At 37.4% G+C, this 25,850-nt stretch overlaps 1 pseudogene; it reads left to right on the top strand.

Annotated features, from left to right (window-relative positions):
* Positions 1 to 4,693: 4,693 nt before the first annotated feature.
* LOC119543783 lies at positions 4,694 to 25,140 on the top strand (annotated as a pseudogene).
* The last annotated feature ends 710 nt before the right edge of the window (positions 25,141 to 25,850 follow it).

Raw genomic sequence — 25,850 nt, 5'->3', positions numbered from 1 at the left:
ACATTTTCATCATATTCTGAGTCTATTATGCCAGATCTTCATTTCATAAGTTGTAAGATAATCTTATTTTAATTAGAGGAGATATACTGAGTATATTAGAGTAATACAGTTAAATATATTCATCAACTTTCTTCTTGTCAGGTAAAATGCTTCCTTCAAAGTTTGTTACACTGATGTGCTGCCACAGGTATAAGTAAAATTGATGTGCACATAAACTCTCGATGATTTGTAGAGCGTTAAAAGATTTTTTCTAAGGAACATCCTAGGTAAGGCAACACTGCCCAATATGGCATCCACAAGTCAAATGTGGCTATCGATTACTTGAAATGTACCTTGTCCCAATTGAAACATGTTACACGTGTAAAATACTGGATTCCAAAGATTTTGTATAAAAATACAAAATATATTAATATTTTTATATTGACTGCATGTTGAAATAATCATATTTTGGATATTTGGATTAAACATGATATGTTATTAAAAATAACTTCACCCATTGCTTTTTACTTGTTAAAAGATAGCTACCAGAAAAAATTTTAGGTTCTGTACATAACTCATATTTCATTTGTATAGGACAGTGTTACTCTAAATCGTTAACCAATATGTAAGGTCAGATTTTAATTACCTGTGGTATACTGTCCATGGTGTAAGTAATAAAAATAAATGATACAATGGTAAATCTCAAACTGGCCCCAACTAAATTGTGAACAATTCCCAAATTATCTTTTTGTATTGCCCAATCATGTAGATGAGGGAATGGAAAAGCAAGTCCTAATATCAACCTAAGAAGTGTTACCAGGCAGGTTTGTCTGTGCTTGCAGAGAAAAGTTGGACAGCACCTTCCAAAACCAGATGTGGATGACATGGTTCTGAGGAGTGGGTTGTGATATGAAGACAGAAGTGCCTTGTGGGATAACTACTCTTTAATTCATTAACAACAATCACACTTACGTTCCAGGCATACAAGCACAAAAAGGAAAGCTCAAATTCCATCTTGTTGTTTTGCAGCACTTGAAAGGGAATGGATGAGGCAAGGTACACATTTGGGTAAAAAAAAAATTCAAAATAAACAAATACCCTTGGAGAGACTGTGTTAAAACACCCGGTTCGGAGGCCAGGAAAAATGTGAGCGCCAATCAAAACAGACAGGCACTTAAGCAGAAGCCGCTCGTGCCAAGTTGATGACATAAAAGGAGCCATGCAAATACTTTTAAATGTTAAAATTGCCACTCACAAAATAAAGGAATGTGGAGCAGGTCAGAAGCAAGCTAAAATAAGTTCATGAAGAAATCAGTAAGGTGCCTCGTAAAGGACTCCAAGTCAAAAACATAAACCTCTTTAAAGACATCAAAAGCAGGAAGCCAGCTAGAAAATGTAAAGGTGCACTCAGGGATGAAAGGCGATGGCAGGGAGAATCAATGAATTATTTGCTTCCGTTTTTACTGAAGATGACTGGGAAGAGTCTCACTTCCATCTTGCTTTCAAGCAGACAGATCAGAAGCATTGGAACAAATAGTGGAAACACAGGATTTTCTAGCGCTAAGTGACAATCTAATGTATACAAATCACAGGACCACATGGCATCCACCCAAGAATTCTAAAGGAACTCAAGGGTGAAATATGGAATGGTTGGCCAAAACGTGTAAGCTGTTGTTATAAACTGCCACCGTGTGAGAAGAATGGCAGATCGCCAGTATGACTCACACTCATAAGAAAGACTCCAGAGGAGATTCTGGAAACACAAGTCTCTAATCTTGATAAAGTGATGGCATCTACATAAATGTTAAAGATGCAAAATCTAGAGGAGTTATGGTTTGCATGAGGGGAGTCTGGCCTAATAATTTAGGAGGGATTTTTTTTTTGAACCGATTTGGCAAACTTGAACCAGATATTAAGAAATTCTTGGCATTTTGTTGAGTGGGTTTTTTAGAGTACTTATCTGTTACAAATCAACCGAAGTATTCTATGGATGAAATTATATCACATTTGGGGTTTGCTTTAAAATACCCCAAAAGGAAAAAGTCAGGATTAAGGATAGATAAAACAAGAAAGAAAGCAAGCTGTTAAGAAGATGAGTACATGGTGGTTTATTGTCCTATTCTTCCTACTTTTTTACCCTTGAAGATATCCATATTAAAATTAAAAATTAACCAAGAAGGAAACATATAAATATATGTCCAAAGAGCAATCAATGAGTGCTACTTATTTAGACTTTCAAAAAGACTTTGACAAAGTTCCGCCCAAACATTTTAGACCTACACACACGCACATGCACACATGTGCACTGAACGGGTTTTCTCCATTGCAAGGAAAGAACCAACCTTGAGACAAGAGCAAAGGGGAAGAATAAATGGGATTTGGGATGATTTAGCGCTAATGGTGGTGACCACTGAGGAACAGGTTTTATGTAGAATCTTTAAAAAAAAAAAAGAAAGAAAAAACCAGTGAAGAAATCGACTTTGTATGTGATATGATGTTCTGCTCAAAAGAGAAATATCCAAGCTTATAGGGGGAAAAAAATGCAAGAAAACTTTCCATGGCCACCCAAGTAGAAAGAAAAATGATAGATGATTTTAAGGTATAACAGTATTAAAAGATTAGCTTTAGAAAAGTGTAGTGTAGAAATATATGTATAAGATGAGACCTTATCAATTACTAAAAATTTTTTAAAAATGCATAGGAACATCTATGAGCCATTCCTCCTAAACTTGGCTCATTTTGATTCTGTGGCTAAAGAGAAACACAACACTGGAAACCTCTGGGAAAGTATTTTATAAATAAAACATTTTCAAAACCAGGTACATCTAAAGCACTAAAGTCTGTGTTTTCTGGTCATTGCATCTCAATGAAAGTATAGCTAAACTGAATGAAGTCTAGGAAATAGCATCCAGAATAACTAAGGGGATTGAGTAGACTCTGGATAAAAATAGATTCAAACAATTAAAACTCTTCAATTTAGAAAGACAAAGCTTCAGTGATATAATATGATAAATGTTTACGAATAGTAAAGCATACAAATAGACTGAAAATGTTCCTAGAATTAAGGCTACTCCTTGAAATGTTAAAGCTTTGGTTCTAGAAAAATTAAAATTAGTAAGATACTATACAATGAGAACAAACTTATAGGAGGTGTTACACCCAGAAAAATATAAAATACATATTTTAAAAAAAGCTAAAAATATAAAGGAATTGAAGAAAAGTTTAGATGAATTTATGTCCAAGTTACTGAGGATCACTGATAGATATTTAGAAAACAAATCCACTTTTTTTAAAAGAAGAAACTAGGGTAAAAAAATTAAAAATTACCATAATATCTCTCAATACCTGAACAATTATACGAGTTTTATTGGATTAAATTCACCCTTGATACATTGGTATCACATCTCCTTCATTGTAATGGAAGATTAACTATAATGATACAAATATTTCAGTTGTATAATTTGATATCATGAACCATAACTTTAGTCTACTGTGAAGGGACAGTAGACTACAACTCAAGTACAAAATGATGCCCATCAAAGTCCCAAATATTTGTTTTATGATTTGTCCAAATATTATTTTGATGCTAAGAATTTAAATCACCAAGGATTAGAAAACAGCATTAATAAACTATTTGCTTCAGCTTTTTGTAGCTAACTCATTTCATTAAATAACCAAGAACAATGGAATGCAAATTCTCTCCCCATTTTAAATTCAGGAAAGTGAATGTAAGACAGAGAAAAGATAATAGATAGGCTGTCCATCAAGATACTCTGCTTATTTTAACGTGCTCTAAAACTACCACAATGCTTTTCAATCCTCTCGTAATCTTTACTAAAAATTCAACTAATTACCCCATTTCAAGAGTAAGCCTTTTCACACCAAATATCTGAAAAAATTGTAGCACATGGTTTCTTAACCTCTTCCAGTTCTGCCTGTTCATATGTTCATCTCGTTTTAGATAGCTGAAGTGTTTATTTGCAATTTGATAAGTTATAAAACCAAAAGTGGGGTTAAAGTTGAAATTCCTGTTTCTTTTCTATAGCATCTGGTGGTGAAGTTTTCATTTCTCAACCCATAATACGTGAAGGAAGTCTGGCAGCTAGTGCAGACAGTCAGCCAAACTGCACAGTGTCCCCATTTCAGCTTCTGGACTCAGACTCCCCACTATTTTGTGCATCTTAGCTAAATAACAAAAACATGGAAGACTCGTCCTTATAACTAATATTAACCCTTGCCTAATAATAACCTTTGCCCATTTGGTGTTCAGAAGAAAATGAATCTGGTAAAACCTAGCTAAAATGTTAATCATGGTCATCTCTGGTTAGTGGTTTTATTAGTAATTTTTGTTTCCTTCTTTATATTCCATATTTTTCAATTTCCTTTGATATAGATTAATTGATTTAAACTCAGGGAAAGCATTGAGTATTATTAAATAGGTGTCACAAATTTCCACTAATATAAGCTGGAAGAAATATTTAGAGTCAATAAAAACTCACTGGCAAAGAAGTTCTCAGGTCTGCAGTCTTATATAATGATTCCCACTTTCTCTAAAATAGAAAGTGCACTTGATTTCCACCCATGTGGAAACTGTGAATCAAAGTCCTTTGTAAAAAAAAACAGACAAAATATTTATGGGGCTCCATTTCAATTTTCACTGATGATACATCATCGCTACCCACCATCCCTTATGTCTGAGAGAAACAGACTTAAAATGGACGCAGCTATCACAACACACAGAGAATACCACTATTTTTTGTCCAGGTGGCTCTTCTGTGCTCTGGATCACAAGAAGGGATTTGACATTTTGAGGTAAGGTGGCAAAGATTCTCAAACAGGTCTTTGAAAATTCTCAAGGTCCACATGCAAATATCTTTTATCTTTCATAGCCAAGGGAACTGCTGGGAATTTCACTTTACCTCATTCACTTAAGGAATCTCAATCAGTCATTTCCCAAAGTACAGACACAGCAAAAGGACCCAAGAATTATATCTCACACATTGTTTATGGCTGAGTGAGCTTACTGAGTGCTGGTATAAGCTGAGTACACAGCTGTTTGTCATGAAGCCATCAATCAAATTCAGTTGATAATAGAAATCCCTAAATAAATGAATTATAGAAATCAATAAGTTTGTTATTCTTTCAGACTTCAAAATCACCAAAAAATTTACCATGGTTTTAAGAGGCAATTACATAGAGAGGCATCAATATTCCCTTCTTTTCACAGCTTTTTCAGGCTTAACTGCTCTGCTTGTCAAAAACTCAAAGAGGCTACCAAAGGCAGACTCTCCTGGGGTCATCCCAAGAATAAAGGGAATGAAGGAAATGGTAGAGTTATCTATTCCAAGAGCTCTTAGGTACAAAATAAAGTGAAGTTCTTTGTGGTCCACCCAATCGTACCAACCAATATAGGCCCAGCTCTTTACTTTCTTCTTATCTCAATTAGCAGGACCAGAGGGAAAGGAAAACTGAAACACCACAGGCAACCAAAAGCTCTCACATTAACTGAGAACTTGAACTTCACATTTAACCCCACATTACTAGAAGTAACAATGACTTTTGGGAGTCTCATCTTTCCTCTCTTCATTCCATTCCAAAGTATTATCAACGTCTAAAAGTCGCAGAGAGCACCCAGTAAAGGAGAGAAACAAGAGGCACAGATAATTTAAAATTCCATAATATGCACTGAGTTGGTTCAACAAATTTCTTGGTTTGAAGCCCAGATTGGCAAATGATAGCCCAAGGCCCAGTTAAAAGGGAGCACATGTACATATCAAACAATGAGGCTTAATTTTTTTTCTTTTTAACAATATTGTCGCAGAAGCCCTATCATTTCAACACCACAATGGCAACATGCAAAGGCTGCCTACTGTGCACCTGGCACCTTCCTAGGCATTGAAAAACCAGTTATGGACAAAACTTGGGTCCTTCCCTGAAGTGGCTACAAGGTTGGTGGGGAAGAAACATGCATAAACCAATCTACACAACACAGTGTGGAAAGTACAATATTGTATAAGATATAAGCAGCAGATCAAGATTATTAACTTCTAGAGGTGGGGCCCAGGAAAGACTCAGAGAATGATCTGAATATTGATTGCCGAGACAACTGTGAAGAATAAGTAAAATTCAGCCAGCAAACAAGGAGGGGAGGGCAATTGATGTAAAGGGCACAGAACATGTAAAGGTACATAGTGTGGAGTAGCATGGTGTGCTGGGAACTGTAAATAATTCAGTGTGGCTGGAATGCTAAGTGGGGAGTAATGAGAGCCTCTGTCCTCAAGTGTATGTATCCTTCATCCATCTTCTGATTTGGGGCTATATACGGAGATGAGCCTGTTTGGGTCTCTTGGGCTATGCAATTTTAGTCCAAATTGAAGCTCTGATTATTAGATTATTATACCATATCCATCTAGAGCTGTCATTCCTGGTCATTAGCAGCTGTGTTGCATTATTGAGCTTCCAGTTGTGGTCCATTATAAACTCTGCTCACCTTGCTTGCAAACACTTAAAAGGAAAACTGACACTGTTGGAGCCAACACATTTTTATGAAAGTGCAATCACAAGAAGTACTTTATTGCTTAAAATACAAATTGAGTCCTTTCTTCCTCCCCTTATACCTATGCATCATCTTCCTCTACTCTCCAGTCAAAGATGCATTTCCTAGTAGGCCCCCAAAAATAGTTTTTTTAAATACTCTGATGATAGGGACTGTGTTGTATTCATCACTACAGCCAGGTGTGTCAGAGGGGCTTGCCTACATTAGGCACAAGTGATCAATGAACAGATCAATCAGTGCTTCCAAGTGTTGCATTGGAGGTAAGTGCTCTATATGCCATATATATGTAAAGGTAAGTGATGTATATTGTCTGCATAAAATTATGGTAAAGTGATACCAGTTATGATGTCTTCGCTGTAAGAAATGGAAAGCTTACTGTCTAAACAATAATGAAAATATATTTTCTCACATAATAAGAAGTCCAAAGTTCCAGGTTGATTAATTTTAGTGGCTAACTAATGACATCTTTTTTATCTGCCGTCTTCAGACTTTTATTTTCATTTGCCTCCTTTGTGGTCACAATTTGACAGAGCAACTTCAAGCATCACATACTCACATATAATCTAAATGCCAGAATGTGAAATTAATACCCAACCATTTCTCCTATGTCTTTTTAGAGGAAAGAAGCGGTTAAACTCTCCCAGCAGCTCCTACAAGGTTTCCTTCACATTTTTTTTTTTTTTTTTTGGCAGAATTACATCATATGCCAAGTCCTAAAACAACCACAATAATTCCATTCCAATCCAGGGGACTGGATCAGTACGGCTGCAGGCTAATCGAGATCCACCTTGCTAGGGAGCAGGGAAGGGCCCAAGCTTCCTTCAGGAACATGAACAAAATCCAGGTTCTGAAGCACAGAATTGGGGTGTGGAGGAATGCAAGCAAGATTTACTGTTGAACAACGAGCAGTGTTGACCGCAATATCCAGTGACCTATTTAACTTCATTTTATCGCACTCATTCAACCTCCAAGGTGTCAACTTAACAACAGACCTACCATATTTTCCACAAAAAGTGGCACAAGTATATTTACTTTCAAGAAAGATGAAGTAGATAAATAATAGTTCAACCATCAAATAAGCAAAACAGTAAAACTAAAATAAGATCAAAAAGATTTTTAAGTATCATGGTCTTTTAGTGAAGAAACATTATGTTCTGCTATTATGGATTCTCTTTCCAAAATAAATACTATAATGTCAGTGTTGTATCAGATGCAGTAGGTCCAAGTTCCTTCATGTATTTCTTCTGTTGACAGTAAAGATTGAAAAGTGTCATGTTTAAATAGCCAGAGATCCAACTTTAAACCACAGGCCTTAAAATTACATTTGCAATGTCTGCAATCCTTTACCCAGAAATATGCAGATTTTCACCAAGTCTTTGAGAATAATGCTAATTAATTTGTTAATTTATTCAAACGTTATTTTGATGGGCAGAATATTTTAGCTCTAACCACACGTTAATACAGTTTTGAGAAACCTTTCCGAAATTCAGTACCTGTCACACATTTAGCATTAATACCACATTGCAATATTTAAAAGTTTATTAATGTAAAATATTTCAAGCCACAGATTTTAAAATTAATCTCATCCTAAACTGAGGATTCCACCCATTAAGCATACCTCTACGAGTTGAATATTGGATATAACAATCACCACTGGTTGCCTAGCAACAGCAGTACCAGCACTTACAGTAAGTTTATCCTAAACACTAATGTAAAATCAGTGATGAATATATATCCACTTCAAGTCTCTCTTTGTGGGAAAGATGCACTTTCTCTGTTGTTAATGACTCCATGTTTTGCTATCCTGGGGAGGTGACTGTCAATGTAAGTGCTGTGGATGGGGTGTCCTGGTCAGTAAGCCATCTACTCTCAACAAACTGTTCTAAGAACGGTGCCGTTACTAACGCCCATCACTGGCCACCACAGTTAAAATGAAATTAATGTCACATGAGTATCTCAAGCCACCTTTCTTAAAAACCACGTGGAAAGTATACTTACTTCCATACATTCTTATTTCCAAGAAGAATGTAAGATTAGATTATGAGTGCCTTAGGGTGCCCCAAGGCCATCCTATTCTTAAAAATGCCTGGGGTAGGCCCCATAGTCAAAAAAAGTCATCTCTCATTGCATTGTCTGCTGCTAGAGTATGTGGCAACAAATAACCTTTCTAATTCTGCATACATTCCCATGTCTGTACATTTACGTTATTGGAGTCTCTGGTGCCCCCATTGCCAAGGAGCTCTTGAAGTGCCGCAGCTCTGCTCTGCCAACCACATTTGGCTGCCCGGCTCCTTCTGGGCTCCCAAAGCTGGCAAGCTAATATGCTAATAGAATTCATTAGCCCAGTCTTTGACAGGCAGTTAAAACAGGATTCCACATCAGCTCTCCAGCACTGCACGCCAATTATGCCGTTTCAGGAGGTGCAGCTAATTCAAAGAAGATGATGACAGGGTTTGCAATCAGGGAACATTAGAGTACCGGGCAGTGGAGAGGCCGAACATGCTAGATAGGCAATACTGCCAGCAACCTTGATTTGGTTTCTGGCACCACTGGCGGGCTTGGCAAAAATGAAAGTAATGAGATAAACTGAAATACCAGGCACTGGGACTGGTCTTTGAAGTAATTATTCTCTGGGGTAACAAGGGACAAGATGAAAAAGCTTTCAGGGACACGCAGTGGGCACTCCTGAGACCCAGTTTCCATTACAGTATGACACTCTGCTGAGCAACTCTCTCTCCACTCAGGAGAGCAGAGTACTAAATAGGCTGTCAACAGGGAGAGGAAATAAAGCTGAAAAAAGATAGAAGCAAGATAGAGAGGTTGTCAGAACCCTTCAAGGGAAAGAGAATTAAGTGAAGTGTTTCAGAATCTCAGTTAGGAATGATGATAACTTAACGTGGCTTTCATCAGCTGGTCTTTACATTCAGCACACTAGGGAGACAATGGAAAATGGGACAAGGCAAAGGACTCCACAGGCCACAGAAACCCCAAGAGTAGGAAAATCCCTGAAGATGGTGGTCGAAAACCAACGTGTCTTTGGCATTTCTCCTTTGGGGCTCTTGGCTCTGTCAGGTTCAGGACCTGAGTGAAATGATTAAGAGGGCACTTTTGGGAAGTTCAAGCCTCTAAGCCTCTGCATATAATCAGGCCTACCTGGCAATTTTTTATGTAGGAACAGGCCCAAGGCTGAATCACTTCTCATTCCACAGTGAATACTACTTCTTCCGAATCAGATTGGAGGTTACTGGCTAAACAAACTGGGAAGCACACATATCACAAACCAGGAAAGTTACTCTCTATGCACAAGCCTACAACTCTAGCTTTTTTGATCTTTGCAAGAGAAAACATCCCTCAACCGAAAATAATAACACACCAGGAATGACAACTGAGAAAGAACATGTGCAAATGTGTCACCTTTGCTCTGCTTGGTTTGAATGGCAGAACCAAAATATAATATTTGACTACCTATGCCTACACCCATACCCACACACACACACTCAGTTGTCCAGTGTATTTCAGTGGTGTACTTTTGATATATGCATGTAACAAAAAATATCCAGCATATTTATCAGCTGTACCTCTCCTATATGTTCTCCAAAGATCTCCCCTTAGGGCCCTTCTCTCCTCCTTTTTACACTTATTTTTTTAGCAATGGTATCACGTTCATTCCTGTCATTTCAATTACCCCACTATGGGAATGATTGCCAATCTCTCTCTAGAACCCCATTATCATAAAATCCACAGCCACATTTTCACCAGCCTGTTGATGGACACTAATAAAGTACACAGAGCTGGCAAGCAATACATTTTGACTCACAGCCACCAAATCAAATTCCACTTGTCCAAAACCCCTCCTTCTTTGTTCCTTGTTTCCATCAATAACATCATTATCTTTATATTCATCCAATTCAAAACCTTGGAATTATCTTCACTTTCTCTTGTCTCCCTCGCCTAATTTGATGCAAACTTTGTTGATTCAGTTTCTCACCTTTTTTGCATTGATTTCTGCATTCCACTCCCACCTCTGCTTTTCTAATTTAGGAGGCTCATTGTGAAGTAAATAGTGCTTTATGCATAAAACTGGAAACATAACCACTGTAATATTATTTCTATGGGAGAATATATTCTCTATGCCTACCAACCAACCAATTTCAACCACTCCTGACTCTGTTTACTACACCTGAGTTTATATCTAGTCAGTCCCAAATTGGTGACTCTACCATTATAATACTTCCTATATTTTCTACCACCCAATAGAGTCCTGCTGATATTCTAATTTCTGCCCTAATACTTTTTTTTAAATTCAGTTTTATTGAGATATATTCACATACCCTACGGTCATCCACAGTGTACAATCAGTTGTTCACAGTACCATCATACAGTTGTGCATTCATCACCAAAAGCAATTTTTGTACATTTTCATAACTCCAAAATATATATATTTAAAAAATTCAAAAAGAATAAAAATACAAGTAAAGAAGAACACCCAAAAATCCCATCCCCCACCTCCTATTATTCATTTACTTTTTGTTTCATTTTTGTACTCATCTGCCATACACTGGATAAAGGGAGCATGAGCCATAAGGTTTTCACAATCACACAGTCACACCATGTTAGTTACATAGTTATACAATTGTCTTCAACAATCAAGGCTACTGGGCTGCAGTACAACAGCTTCAAGTATTTCCTTCTAGCTATTCCAATAAACTAAAAACTAAAAAGGGATATCTATATAATGCATAAGAATAATCTCCAGACCTCTCAACTCTATTTGGAATCTCTCAGCCACTGAAACTTCATTTTGCTTCATTTCTCTTCTCCCTTTTGGTCAAGAAGGCTTTCTTAATCCCTGGGAGTCATGTCCGACGTTGCCAGGGAGATGTAAACCCCTGGGAGTCATGTCTCACATACAGGGGAGGGCAGTGAGATCACCTGCAAGTTGTCTGCCCTAATACTTCTAACTTGGAACATTGGAATAGCCTCCTATTTGCTCTTCTTACCACCCAATCCGCATACTGCTATAGGATTATCTTTTGAGAACATGAATCTAATCTGACCTACCCCTCCTACTCAAAAACTTTCCGTCATATTTCTATGTAAAGAAGAGCTAATCTGACAGTAAAAGCCCTTTGTGACATGACTAGGGCCCATTACTCCAATTTTCCCTCCCTCCCACACTTATCCTAATGTTCCAGTGACTAAACACTGCTTCCTCTTGCCCCCAAAAGTATACACTTTTCAAAACAATCCCTTTTGTTTAGAATACACTAATATCCCAAGTACAAATTTCTTCATCTCACATCCCACTCATCTTCAAGACTCTGCTCAAATCTTACACCTTCAAGAAGCATTTCCAGTGTCTTCTCTGAATGAAAAGTAATGACTAATTCTACTACCAGGGGTCATATTAGTGTCTTATTAAAACTTGCCATGCTATTTTGTATTAGAATTACATAGTACCTTGTATCAGTATTAGATGTTTGTCTCCACAACTAAGTAGTGAATCTTTATAGAGCAAAGAACATATCTTTCTCATCTTTTTTATACCACCCTCTCCTCCAGCTTCTTTCTCATTGTGTGTCCTATCAGTAAACATTAGTTAACTTAATATTCATAAATTTGGCCAGTATTCTCTCTCTTTGAAAGTAAGATAGCAGAGTTTTTGTCTGATAATATCATTTTGTGGAACATATCACATGCAGATAGGATATAATTATAATTCCTCCCTAAAATACAAATGAAAAGTATGATTTAGTAAACAAATTTCATCAACTGGAAAAAACGACTGGCACAGACAACTGGCCTCAGTGTTCTCCAAAGAGATACCTACACGGTACCATCTCGTGATCCTTCGCTCCACCCAAACTGAAAGAGTGAAGCTCTCCCAGTGTTCCTCTGCTCTGGTTGTAAAGCAAGCCTAGTGATTTCCTTGATCTGCCTTAACTGGCATTTACAGTACTCTTAGGCAACCAAAGAGGGTCATTCAGTTAGAAATAATAATTTATAAGTGGGAGAGACTGGGAAGGAGCATATTTCTTGATTGGTAATGAGGGACAAATCAAATTCACTGCGGAGATTATATACATATATCCTAAATACCAACTCTCCTCAGATTCCCAGTATGTATCCTAGAAGTGGTGGAAAAGTCCTCCCGTTGAGAACCACTCCATTGTGAACACTATTATTGACTGAAGTGTATTGTGTCACTCAAGTATTTGAGGAAGAAAGAAAGAAGGTGTTTAGAACCTCTGGTTTAGGTCCTGCTGATAATCAAATTGTCTATATCACAGAGTTATTATGAAAGCAAATATAAGAGCAAATTTTAAAATGCTTTGCTAGAAAAAGTAAGTGCTAAATATGACATTTTAGGTAACCTAAATATGTCTGTCTACCCAGCGTGGAATAATATATTGTTACGAGCCCATCATTTGTTCTCTGCCAGCGTAGACTCATCTATAAGTCTCTTCTTTCATATTGTGCTTATATAACACAAACTGAAGTGAGTCACACCAGCCACAAAAGACGAAAAAAAAATCTGTCTTTGTTTTCTTTATCTGTCTTGTTTTCTGGCTGTTTTCGTATCTCCACTTTACTCTAAGCTTCACAGATGCAGCCTCATGGAGTTTTCTGTTAGAGAAGTTGACACACACACACACAGTCACAGTGAACATAATTAGAATCACAGAATTTTAGGGCTGAAAGAGACCATAAGATTGTAATTGAGAGTAAAGTTTATTTGGGAGATATAATTTTATTTTTCCCCTTTGTAGGTTAAACGACCAGTACAATCTGCTGCAGATTGTTGTGTCCCTTCTTAAAAGTAAATTAACTATATCTTCCAAAGAAGGGAATTCTTTTCTCTTTGCACAGATTTTAAGTGGTAATTACTGGTATCTTTTAGAATGTTTTGTTTGTCTCTTGCTGCCATCCCCACCAGAAAATGCAATCTGGCATCCACCCATCTCTATGAACATCCCAATTACAATATGCCCTCTTGACCAAGGGGTCTCAGGATGAGTGAAATAAACAGGCATGTGAAGAAACACCACAATGAACAACTCTGGTGACACATGGGGCATTATTATAACAAAAGCAACTGTCCTTACATGCTCCTTGGTAAAACATTCAGAAAAGCAAATGTATCCTTTAAGGGTAGTTTTAGCATTAAGTAAAATACAATTGGCACTTGAGTGATGTCTTTGTGTCCTAGGGCTGCCATAACAAAGTACGATGAACTGGCTGGCTTAAAACAACAACTTATTGTCTCACAGTTCTGGAGACTAGAGTTCAAAATCAAGGTGCTGGCAGAGCCAGGCTCCCTCTGAAGTCTCCGGGTAGAACCTGTTCCGTGCCTCTGTCCTGGCTTCTGGTGACCCCAAGAGTTCATTGGCTGGTGGATGCATCCGCCTCTGTCTTCACGTGGTCATCTTCCACCCTCTGTCTGCATGTCCTCTCCCTTTCTCATAAGGACACCAGTCATACTGGATTAGAGCCCCACTAAATCCAGTTTGGTCTCATCTTAATTGATAACATCTTCAAAAGCCCTATTTCCAAATAAGGTCACATTCACAGAACTGGGGATTAGGGAGGAGACACAGTTGAGCCAATAACAGATGGTGTGGTAGAAATCACAAGAGAAAAGAGAATCAGAAGCTATGGAGGCTAATGCCAACTCTACCAGTGGTATGAACATGAATTACATCAGACAATCTAACTGAAAATGATTTGGAAATTGTAAAGAATTATGCAATGGTAAGGTATGTTTTTACCACCTTGTATTGTACATATTTGTATCCAATTATCATCTGCTTCACCAGCTTGAAAACCCCTGGAAAACAGTAATCTATTGCTGTATGTTTGTTTTTGAGGAAGGCAAGGTCAATTATCTTGCACATAGAAGATGCTTGAGAGATGTGTGCTGAATAAAAGAATCATGAATAAAGAATACAAGAATGATTGAGTTATTCAATGAATGAAACATGTTGTTAAAGGAAAATGGAGAGAAGAAAATCATAAATGGGCCATAAACCCTGTAATGGGTTACAGTTGTTGAACAGCATTCTAATGCAATGCACAAAATGGTTTCTCTTTTTAGCAAATCAGGAGGCTATTAATCTAAGGTGTGTCTCTTCCTGCTTGCAGAGGAATAACATTTCAAAACACTGTCTCCTTTCAGATCTTCTTTTCAGATAGGGACAAGCCAGAATGCATCCACACTAGGTTGGGAATTATAAGGGCTATTCATTGACAAGCTTCAGGACATAAACTGATCACCAGCTGGGGCCAGGAAGAAATTATGGAGGCTCCTAAAAGCTTCCTCCAGAGCACGCTGCAGTGCTCACTGTTGGAGTCCCAATACCAATACTAAAATGAAACTCAACTGCTATTTTTTTATTGAGTAGCAATTCTTATGGTTTTCAAAATGAGAAGAGAACACAACAAAAAAATCTGCTCCAACAGCATCAGCAGCTCTCCTGTTCTGGCTGCCAAACAAAATGCAGGCAGTGGGTGATGAAAACAAGGAGACCTGTGACATTGTTGATCTAAAATCCAAAGCATTCTACCTTTGTGAGGGACCATAATATTGCACTGAAGGACCAGGAAAATAGCACAACTTTCTGCTGAGAAAGTACACAGCATGGGAAGGCAAATATTTCATCTGTAAGGTCAACAGCTATGTCACAGTCAGTTTTCTCATTGGAAAGCTACTTTGAAAATAAAAGAAATGCCCTATTCAAGCGTAAAGCTTTTTGATCCAGACTAGTAATTTCATTAAGTTAAAATGGTTTGGTGAGATCATTTCACCTAAGAAAGTAAACAGGATATGTAAGAGATGAAATTCCTTTCAAGGACATGGTGCTTTAAAAACACACAGGAGACAACTTCTGGTGGCAAAGCTGTTGTGGTTTATTTAAAGAAAACAACAATTGTCAGACATTGATTCCAATCACGAATTCCCAGGAATCTTGGATGGCATACTCAAACCAGGCCTTGCTCCTTGGCTGGTCTGCATTCTTCTCTGCACGCTTCTCCATAGAGACCCTCTCGCTGATGCAAATATAGGTGAATCTGTGCTTAAAGCATTAGCAAAAGCCACTATCGTCCTCAACGCCATCTGAGCTCTTCACTACTGCAGGGAACAGCTTGAAGTTTTGTGTCGTGCATGCCGAGAGTCAAAAGTTCATCCCATCTTGGGGATTTTGGCAGCCACAGCACCTGAAGAGAACAACTCCACAGTCTGCAAAGTCAAATCATTTTGCCAGACCCTCACAGTTTTGCCTTAGACATCAATAAGAAGGTTGTAAATAGAACACCAGCCAGATGGCTATACCATTTTTAAATTCATAGTGCCCCGAAATGATAATTAGAATATAGATGACATCAGGTGGTGTTAAGCTATTTAAAGAAAAGATAAACACATTTAATTCCAATGTAGCTCTTGTGGAAATTTAAACTCATTCACATAATAAATATTTACTGAGTGCCTACTCTGTGTACAGGTGATAGGAATAGAATGGTGAACAAGGTTTGGTCCTTGTCCGTCAGGTACTGAAGTAAAGAATTCAATAAATAAACTCTTGTTCCTCTAAGTTTTTCCTGACTCAAACTTTGATAAGGAAAATGGGGAAAATGTTATTTATAGCAAATGTGGCAACATCTACTTCTGCCTTTGGGGGAATGGGAGCAGAGTGGTGGCAGCGATATAAGTCACATAATCAGGGAGAAAAGAGAATGGGTGGGACTTGGAGTAGGTGGTGCACTGTTTGGCAGAGTGCGGTAGTGAGTAACAACCATGTAGAGGAAGCCCAAGAAGAGTTTATGGGTAGGGAATGGAAAGAGCTGGGTTGCTTGGCATAGACAAGTATGAGAAAAATGATATTTTTTTTTTTTGAAGTGACTGAAAGGTAGAAAAGAGAGAAAAGAGAGAAAAGAGAGATGGGGCCAAAAAACAAAAACAAAAACAAAACAAACAAACAAAAAAACATAGCAGGCATCCAAAACTTGAGTTTCTTAATTTCTTAAGAAATGACTGAGGGACTTTTTAAACAGCCCAATGTTCCCTCTAGATTATCTGACTATGGAACACCACATGACTTCTCTCACAGTTGTCCATTTCTTCAGTAAAGAATTGTGGAGAATAAATGGTGTCCTATGTCTGAGTCGATGCTCGGGCAGAGAAAAAAGAAAAGCCATAAGATCCAAAATAAAGAACAAAAATCCACCATCAGTAGGAATTCAGTACTCAAGACGATTAGATGAAGCAGGACTTCCTGGACATTCGCACAACTCCTGGGGCACATGTTGGGTTTTCCTTAAGATGTGGGATAGAGGTTCTCAAGGGCAGCAGGTGACATCTGGATTATACTTCTGAAGGCAGGACCACATCTTTGTCTATTGTGCATCACATAATTCCTCTACAGGCACTAGTACAAACCTCCCAGGAAGAACTTACGAATGTTTGTTGAATAATTAATAATGGTGAGATGAAATCTCAGCGCCTAACTGCCAAACAGGGAATCAGGGGCATCCCAGGGGCCTTCAAGTCTGAAACACAGGAACTGCTCTGTAAGTAGGTGAAATTGCCCCAAGAGCCCAGTTTATGGGGCTCCTAGCCAGAAATTTCTTCCCTACTAGTCAGCCCCGGCTACAGATTCCCAACATTAGTGATTTTAAGGTAGACAGAAAACAGCAGATTCAAGAACAGTGCCTCCAAGCCTGATTCGCATTACCCAGTGCAGAGAAAACCTCTGTCACATTTTGAAAGGGTTTCAACAGCCAACTCTTAAAGTTCATTACTTCATTTCTGTTATTTGAAATTAAAAACGGCAAAGAACAAACTAGTGTTTCTTTGGATTATGAGTGGTGTTTCAAATAGAGCCACTATGCCTTAAAAGGGAAAAGCAAATAAATAGTATTTTCCCTATGAGTGAATTTACTCTTACAACAAACCTTTTCTGTCTTAGGAGATGAAAAGTGAGGTTCCTGATACTTAGTCATTCACTGGATTATTGACTCAACATTTACTGAGCACATACTATGCCAGGCACTGGGAATAATAACATGGACATGATAGAAGTAGTCCCAGTCTTCATAGTGGGATATAAATCAAGTAAAAAAGTTATGCTATGGAGTGGTGTCTTAGTTTCTGTTTTAGTTTGCTAAAGCTGCCAAAATGCAATATAGCAGAAACAGGCTGGCTTTTAACAATGGAGATTTATTAGTTTACAAGCTTACAGTTCTTAGGCTGTGAAAATGTCCAAATCTAGGCATCATCAAGAGGATAGCTTCTTCCTGAAATGAGACTGCAGGCAATTTGGAACTTCTTGGTCACATGGGATCCTGCCCTCCCAGGTTTCATTGCTTTCAGCTTCTGGCTGCTCTGTATGTGGTTTTCTTTCCGAGCTTCTGTGTCTTTTTCTCTCTCAGCTTATGTCTCTTGCTCTGGATTTTATCCTCCTATAAAGGTCTCCAGTGAAAGAATTAAGACCCACTTGGGGCACGATGCAACTGAAAAAACCTAATCAAAAGGTCTACACCCCCCGGAATAGATTTGCTTTAAAAACATGATCTTTTCTAAGGTCCATAAAACCTCCAAACCATTACAGCTTCCTAGCTGCTAAAGCAAATACCATACAATGGGTTGGCTTAAACAATGTGAATCTGTTGGCTCACAGTTTTGAAGCTAGGAGAAGTCCAAAATTAAGGCATCAACAAGGCGATGCTTTCTCCATGAAGACTGTGGCATTCTGGGGTTGGCTGCCTGCAATCCTTGGTCCTTGGCTTTTCCATCATCTGGTAATGCACAAGATGGTGACTTCTCCTTTCTCTTCCGGGTTCGGTAGACCTCCAGCTTCTGGCTGTACCCTGTGGCTCCTCTTTCTGTGTCCAATTTCCTTTGCTTATAAGAACTTCAGCCATATTGGACTAAGGCCCACCCGCATTCAGTCTGACATACCTTAGCTAATAACATCTTCAAAGGTCCTATTTACAAATGGGTTCATACCCAGAAAACCAGGAGTTGGGATCAGAACATAACTTTCATGTGGGGTGTGATTCAATTCCCAACAAACGGTAAGTGCCAAATGGACAGAATATAGCATGCAATGAGTGTGCATGAGCAGGAGACCAGCTCAGACTGTGATCAAGGAATGCCTTTGAAAAAAGTAAGATGTAACTTGAGACCTAAATGAGGAATTGGATTTGGCTCAGGAAGGGGTAAAGAGAAGGAAGAGTGTCTAGGCAGAGGGAAAATCATACCCTGTATTAAAAATCAAGATTAAAAATCAATGCACCAACAAAACAGAGTAAAATAAATCTTTTTCCAATTTGGTATTTTCAAAAGAGATCAAAGTAGCAATCATTGAAACATCAGACTCTTTTAGGCTTACTTATTGCCTCAATTATAATTTACAATTTAGAATTATTTTTATTTTGGATCACAAATGTGGGGTTACTACAATCTTTTTAGGACTTAGGGTCAATGGTAATAAGGATAAAAGTGACGTACTGAATGCTTATTATGCCCCAGCATTGCTGAGTGTTTTACACTTTAACTCATTTAATCCTCACAATAATTCTATTATCTTCTTAACAATAGATGAGAAATTGAGACAGAGAAGTTAAGTAACCTGCCTGAGGTCACAACATTATTAAGTGGCAAAGCTTGGATTTGATCCCAAAGAATCTGGTGCCAAAGTCTGTGCTCCAGTGGACCTTGTGCCCATATGTTGAAGAAGTGAAGTAAGCTCCATATGACTAAGGTATACTCAAGAAATAAGGCTAAAGAGGAAAACAAGAACAAGATCATGAAGGGTCTGAGGAGCCACGTCAAGGAGTCTGAACTTCTTCATGAGGGCAATGGAAAGACTTTGAAGGCTTTAAGCATGAAAATGACAAAAACAATTTGCTTTCTACCAAGATCACTCTGGCTGCAGTGAGAAGCAATTAGGGAAGAACAAGTACACAGACCAGAAGACAAGGATGATAACAATAATCTAGGTTAGAGATGGAAATCGCTTCATCCGGGATAGTAGCAAGGAAGACAGAGACTTGCAAAAGAGAAATTTAGGAGGCAGAATCAACAGACTCAGCAACTGACTGGAGGTAGATTTGAGAAAGCAGAGATGGAGGATAATGCACCTGTGTAGGTGGTCATGCCCTACATGGAACATAACACAAAGGAGGAGCAAGCTGAGGAAACAGATATGCATTCAGACCTGGAACTGTTGTATTTATGGTGCCTGATGTTTATCCAACAGGAAATGTCCAGTCAGCAGTTGGATATGAAAACCGGGAGTCCAAGAGGGAGATAGTAATTAAAATCATAGGAGTAGATAAGATCCCATAGCAAGTGTGCTGTGTGAAATGTAAAGAAAGCCAGCAACAGAATTCAACCAACACTCATGGGACAAGCAGAAAAGAAAAACCCACAAATGAGACTGAGAATGAGTTATCAGGGTAGAAGGAAGAAAATCAAAAGAGCAAAGTGTCACAGAAGCAAGAAGAAAAAATTGTCAAGAAGGGAGTAGAGATCAAATGCTGCTAAGAAGTCTAAAGATAAGGGCTCCAGAGGGTTCCCAGGATGTAGAAACAAGTATATTATTAACAACTTTGGCAAGAGCTGTTTTCATGCAGAGTGGTGGCAAAAGCCAGAAAGCAACACATGGAAGAAGTTCTGAAAGGTGAAAACGTGGAAACAGGCTGTGAACCACCCATCAGGAGGTTTGGCTAGGAAGGGAAAAAGACAGTGAGCCTAAGAATACACTTATAATCTTTGTCATCATTGTAACTTTTGTTTTTCCCAATAATGTAAGCATAGTCCAAGACTGATGGAAAGGAGTAGAGGTTTAAAATGAAGAGAAAACAAGAGTGATCACAAAGAGAAATCCCAGAGAAGGCAGCAGGGTAGTGATTCCAAGTAGTGTTGGATGTTTTGGCCCAGATGAGAAAAGGGAAGGAGCAAGGATGGAAGGCAGGCACTTGTTGTAGCAGAACAAGAAGTGGAGGCCATTTCTAAGTAACAGTGTCTGCTTCCTCTGTGAAATAGGAGACAAAGTTATCTTGTGAGGGTGAGAGGGAGGATATGAGAGGGGAGGTTTGAGGACAGTATTCCCCTTCTTTGTTGCCTTCACTAACCATTCATGTGGGTCATTCAACTCAGCCCCGAGAACTGCCAATTCACTAACAAGGGCTCTTCATAATATAGCCTGCTTTTTTTTTCCTTTGGTGAGAATATTTCAAATATGAAACATTAAGAATGGAATTATGCTAGACAAAATGGAGTTATAAAAGTAGATAACAGGGCCTGTCAAGAAAAAAATAAAGATATTATTAGCCCAAGACAAAGTTCCTTTTAGTTAAAATGATATAAATTTCAAGGACAGTCATTTCTATACAGGATGGACTTCAGAACCTTCCAGACTCTTTTTGTATATTACTTTGCATATTAGAATTTGAGGCTCTGCAATATCTATATGGAAAATTTTTCCACAGGATAAAAAGGTCCAGTAATAAATATTTGTGAAATTTCAGATTCTTTTTTATCTCCCATATTCTAAAATAGGATATTAAAATTTTTAGAATTGAGCCAAGTTTATTTTTCAAATTCCTTCTTCATTTTTTTTGTAAAACTGTCATCAAAAACAGATTGTGTTGATTAGATATCATCTTATTAGATCCCATGCATTAACATTCATTCTGAATCAAATGCTAAAACCATCCTTCTTGAAGAACCAGGAGACTCCCTCCTTTCCAATAACAAAAATCATGCAGCTCACTAGGTTTTCCCCTTTGACATAGCTGCAGGGAAATTCCTACATCTAATCAAAGTAACCATATTTGTCCTTGAGGTTATTGTTAGTCTCCTCTTCCATTACAAATATCTCTTTCTAGTTTATTACCCAAATTGATATGCCCTTTCTGGGTTATGTGATACAAATAAATAAATTAAAAGGCCACCTTAATCTTGTGAATAGTTGAAAGCAATACAATTTCTCCATGTACACTTATACGCTTACCTGGTCATGGCCCCTGATAGATATGAATAAACCAAATACCCAGTTTTGTTCTAAAATCATGAGACTATACTACACAAAGTTGCCTTGAAAAATTCTCATACTTTAGATTGAATTGTGTCCAAATCTAGTAAGTGGTCTTTCAATCTCTTATTAAACCACAAAACGATGTACAATGAAAACACACAAAAATATAATCCACCAGGGTTTTTAAAAAAAAATTGGACCTAGTATTTTACCAGATTTTTTGTTGCCCATTTGGCCTGGCTGTCTTCCAGAAAGTAGCATTCTAATTTTTCTAAGGATAATTGTAACTCTGCTTGCTCGGTGGTTTTTATTCTTCCCAGTGATTTGTTTTACTCAGTTTACACCCCTCATATGCCTCATGTTCTTTTCCAGGAACCAGTCCATTATACTGTGAGGTGATACACATCTGGTACCTTTAAACGTAGCATCTGCATTGCCTACAATAATTGGCATTTTATTTTACGGTGCATCCTGCTTTGCATTTATACTGCACCTTGAATCAAATGACTTCAAGACCCCGACTTAGTTCATCTACGCAGCACTGCTGTCTTGCCGGATATCTCAGGAAGATCTGAAGAAAGTTTATTCAAATTTAACCTAGAAAATGGGTGAAACTGAAATTAGGCAAGCAAGGCAATAAAGTAACAAGCCTGGAATAAGAACACCTGGAAATGAAAAACCTCATTCTGCCTCCATAAGCCAAGGTACTTCCTAAGAATTCCTGAGAGCTAATGAAAGCATCTAGACTGCATGCAGCTTGCTCCCACCCATATCCTACTGCTGGTGTATTCTCAATGGCCTACATGTCTTCTCCATGATAGTATTAGAGTAAAGCAAAAATTATTTGAAAGACAATTAAGGGCAGACATCCTACTGTCCTACAAAGATGCCCTTATATTGTTAGAGTCAAACAGGTATTTAAAAATTGTTCAAGAATACCATCTTGTTTCCTCATTAAACATGGGACTTGTTTAAAGCAATTTTTATAAATAATTTCTATAGGTCATGTTATAAATGTGCTTCACTTTTGTAAAAAAAAAAGTCTGATTTTCCATTCCCTCCATTCATCTTTACACGGGGGAATGGAAAAGAGATACATGTAAGTATGGTCCTGATCAGGATAGATGGATTTGGCAACTTGCTTCAATATGGCATGGGAGCAAGTTATGTCTTTACTGAACTTGGTTTAATCAGAACTCAAGTGCTTTTTCAATCTCATTAGTCTTTCCAAGATGTGGGGCTGTCGTGGTGCATTTTAGAAGTTTCACTATGTTTGTAGGGTGATTCTCAACTTACAGGTTAATATAAATGAAAATTGTTCCATATTGTCTTTCCTCTACTATGCTGAGATGCCACCCTTTTCATGTAAAAAGTTCCATTATGTTTTGGAGTCTATTTCTGAATTTCCTATTTATTCATTTGTTCTATCTGACTATTTATGCACTAGTAGCACACTGCATTAATTCTGAAGTTATATAATAGGTTTAATATCTGGGAGTGCTAGTCTCCCTTCAGTGTTATTCTTTTTCAGAATTTTACTAGCTATTTGTATTTATTTTTCCATGCATTCTTTTGCTGCAACTTTTATATTTCAAAGAAAACTATTGATCTTTTTATTGGGATGTCAATTTATAAATTAGCTTAGGATGAATTGAATACTTTGTTGGCTATTCTTATTCAAGGATGATATATCTTTCAATTAGTTCAGTAGTTTTTTGTGTGTCTTTCAAGAGAATTTTAAAATGTTCTTGTATAGATCATGCACATATCTTATTAAATGCATCCATAGGTATTTTATTTTTTTATGCTGCTACTGTATATGAGCTCTTTCCTTCTGTTAGACCTTATAACTAGTTGTTATTTGTATGTGAAAACTATTGGGGTTTATATGTAAAATTTTCACCTTACTCTTACTTAATCTCCTATTTTTCTAGTATTCTTTCAGTTTATTCTCTAGAGTTTTCCAGGAATATAATAATATCACCTACAAATAGTAATTTTTTAAAAAACCTTCTTTACAATTGTTGTATCTATGTTGTCTTTAATCTAATTGTGTGAACTAGTACCTCTGGTGTAAGGTAAAATAAAAGTGGTGAAATGAGAATTTATGCCTTATTTCTATTTAGAGTGGGTGGCCATCTAGAAAAAAGTTATATCCATAACTTACACTTTCTACATTATACCAGGACAGATTCCAAATTAAGCAGTGATTTGCATGTGAATAATTAAATCATAGAAGAAAATGTGTCAAGAATTCTTTCAAAATATTTTTCGAAATCCAATAGCTATAAAAGAAAAGACAGATCACTTTGCTTACAATTTTTAAAAAAGACTTCTATGGGGAAAAAGAATAAAGATAAAAATAAAAGCAAAGTCAAAGACAAAAAAACAGTAAAAAAACACTTGAAACTATATACAAGAGAAAGCATAAAATTAATATATAAAATGCTGCTAAAAATTGATTTAAATGATGAAAAACCCATACTCCAAGAGAAAATGGGCAAAGCATATCAACAGACTTTGCAGAAAATGAAACACAAATGGCTCATAGCCCTATGAAAGGATATTCAACCACACTCCTAATAAGAGAAATGCAAATTAAAATGACTGTGCTTTCAGCCTGGCTAAAATCTAAAAGCTTGATGTATTGTTCTAGCAAGTCTGTAGAGAAACAGACATTTTCAAATTTCCTTAATAGAATATAAACTACCATAACCTTATGGATGGCAATTTGGCAATATCTGTCAATAACAAATTCTAATACCATTTCCTGCCACAATGGCTTCTCTGCTCTCTCCATCTTGTGTCTAGATCTCTGACAGGGATCCTGGATCTAGGAATTAAAGATCTCATTGTGCTATATGGCCAGATTTTCTTACTGTTTGCTCTTCTTACTTTAATCACATCTGTGACTACCTCATTGATGAATTCATTTAAATGTTCCTAAGTTTTCTGAAAGAAGAAGCAACGAATGAGAAAAGGCAAAAACTTGTGCAAAACAACGAAGAGGCACAGAGTGAAAAGGCCAGCAGATACAGAGAAGTTTTGAAACCTTACTAGGAAATGAAATTTAAAAAAACTGGAAAAGTGTTTTCATCAGATGATGGGTGAAACCTGGAAGTTAAGCGATGGTCACAAACTTGGGGGTGATGAGTTGGTACTTGAAAGTGCCAGCCAGACATCTTCTGAAACTTCAGGCAGAGAAGCTGCAGAGACAAAACTTGCCTAAGCCTGTAACCAAACTTTCATGACCTCCTGAACAGCCCACACAGAAGAAGGTTCTTGATTTACCTGAAGAAACTCCTAAAACAGACAAAGAAGTAGTTACTGTCGCTCTCAGATATCCAACTGGCAGTGTCCTGAAGAGAAGGTTTTTGAAGTCTTACAGTTCACAGGTCTCATTTGATTGACTGGTGAAAACTCGTTACTTCACATCCCCAGATAGCCCTTTCTACTTCCTTTCCCAGAAGACCTCTGGAATTGGACAGAGGTTGGTCATTGGAAGACATAGGAATAACTGTGGATACAGTACTCAGTGTGGAAGAGAAAGAGCGAAGAAACTAATTAAGAAATGAAAACTACATATTCTACACAAAATCAGTTTCACCATAACAATACAGGACAATAAAGGATTTACATTAAAATTGTGCCATACCTGGATTGAGCTCAAGGTAGCAAACACTTTAATGTTGATATTTATGGAATATCTGGACATTAAAAATTAGGAAAGGATTGCTCTCTGCATGCAATAATGTGTGGAATGTGCCCTCTTATAATATACCAAGTAAGAACTAGGTGAAAACGAATACAATAAAATACTCAACAATTTATATTTTTCCCAGTTGACATCATTTCTCAATATGCTGAAAAACAAAGTCATCTAACTTTGGTTCTGGGTCTTCAGTTCATCTTACCTACACCATTATTTATATTTCACAATTCAGTCAAGCCCTTCAAAGTCTTAAAAGTAGGAATGTTTATTCTGATACCTAGAAATTAAAACCTTTCCAGTCAAAACTGGGAAAAGCCACCATTTGACTCAGCTATTCTGCTTCTGAGAATTTATCCTAACATGTTTGCCCATATGCAAAATGAAGAATGTACAAAGTTATTCATTACAGCAATGTTCATAAGAACAAACGATTGGAAACATCCTTAACATTTGTCTATAGGAGATTGGTTAAATGAATTACCTATACAACAGAATATTATGTAGCTGGATGAGAGAATGAGAAATCATCCAGTGTTTCAATTTGATATTTATTATTTAGTGA

This window comes from Choloepus didactylus, chromosome 9 (genome assembly GCF_015220235.1).
Source record: "Choloepus didactylus isolate mChoDid1 chromosome 9, mChoDid1.pri, whole genome shotgun sequence".
Lineage (NCBI taxonomy): Eukaryota > Metazoa > Chordata > Mammalia > Pilosa > Megalonychidae > Choloepus > Choloepus didactylus.
Note: the sequence above shows the minus strand (reverse complement) of the source record. Positions and strands in the feature narration are given on the sequence as shown.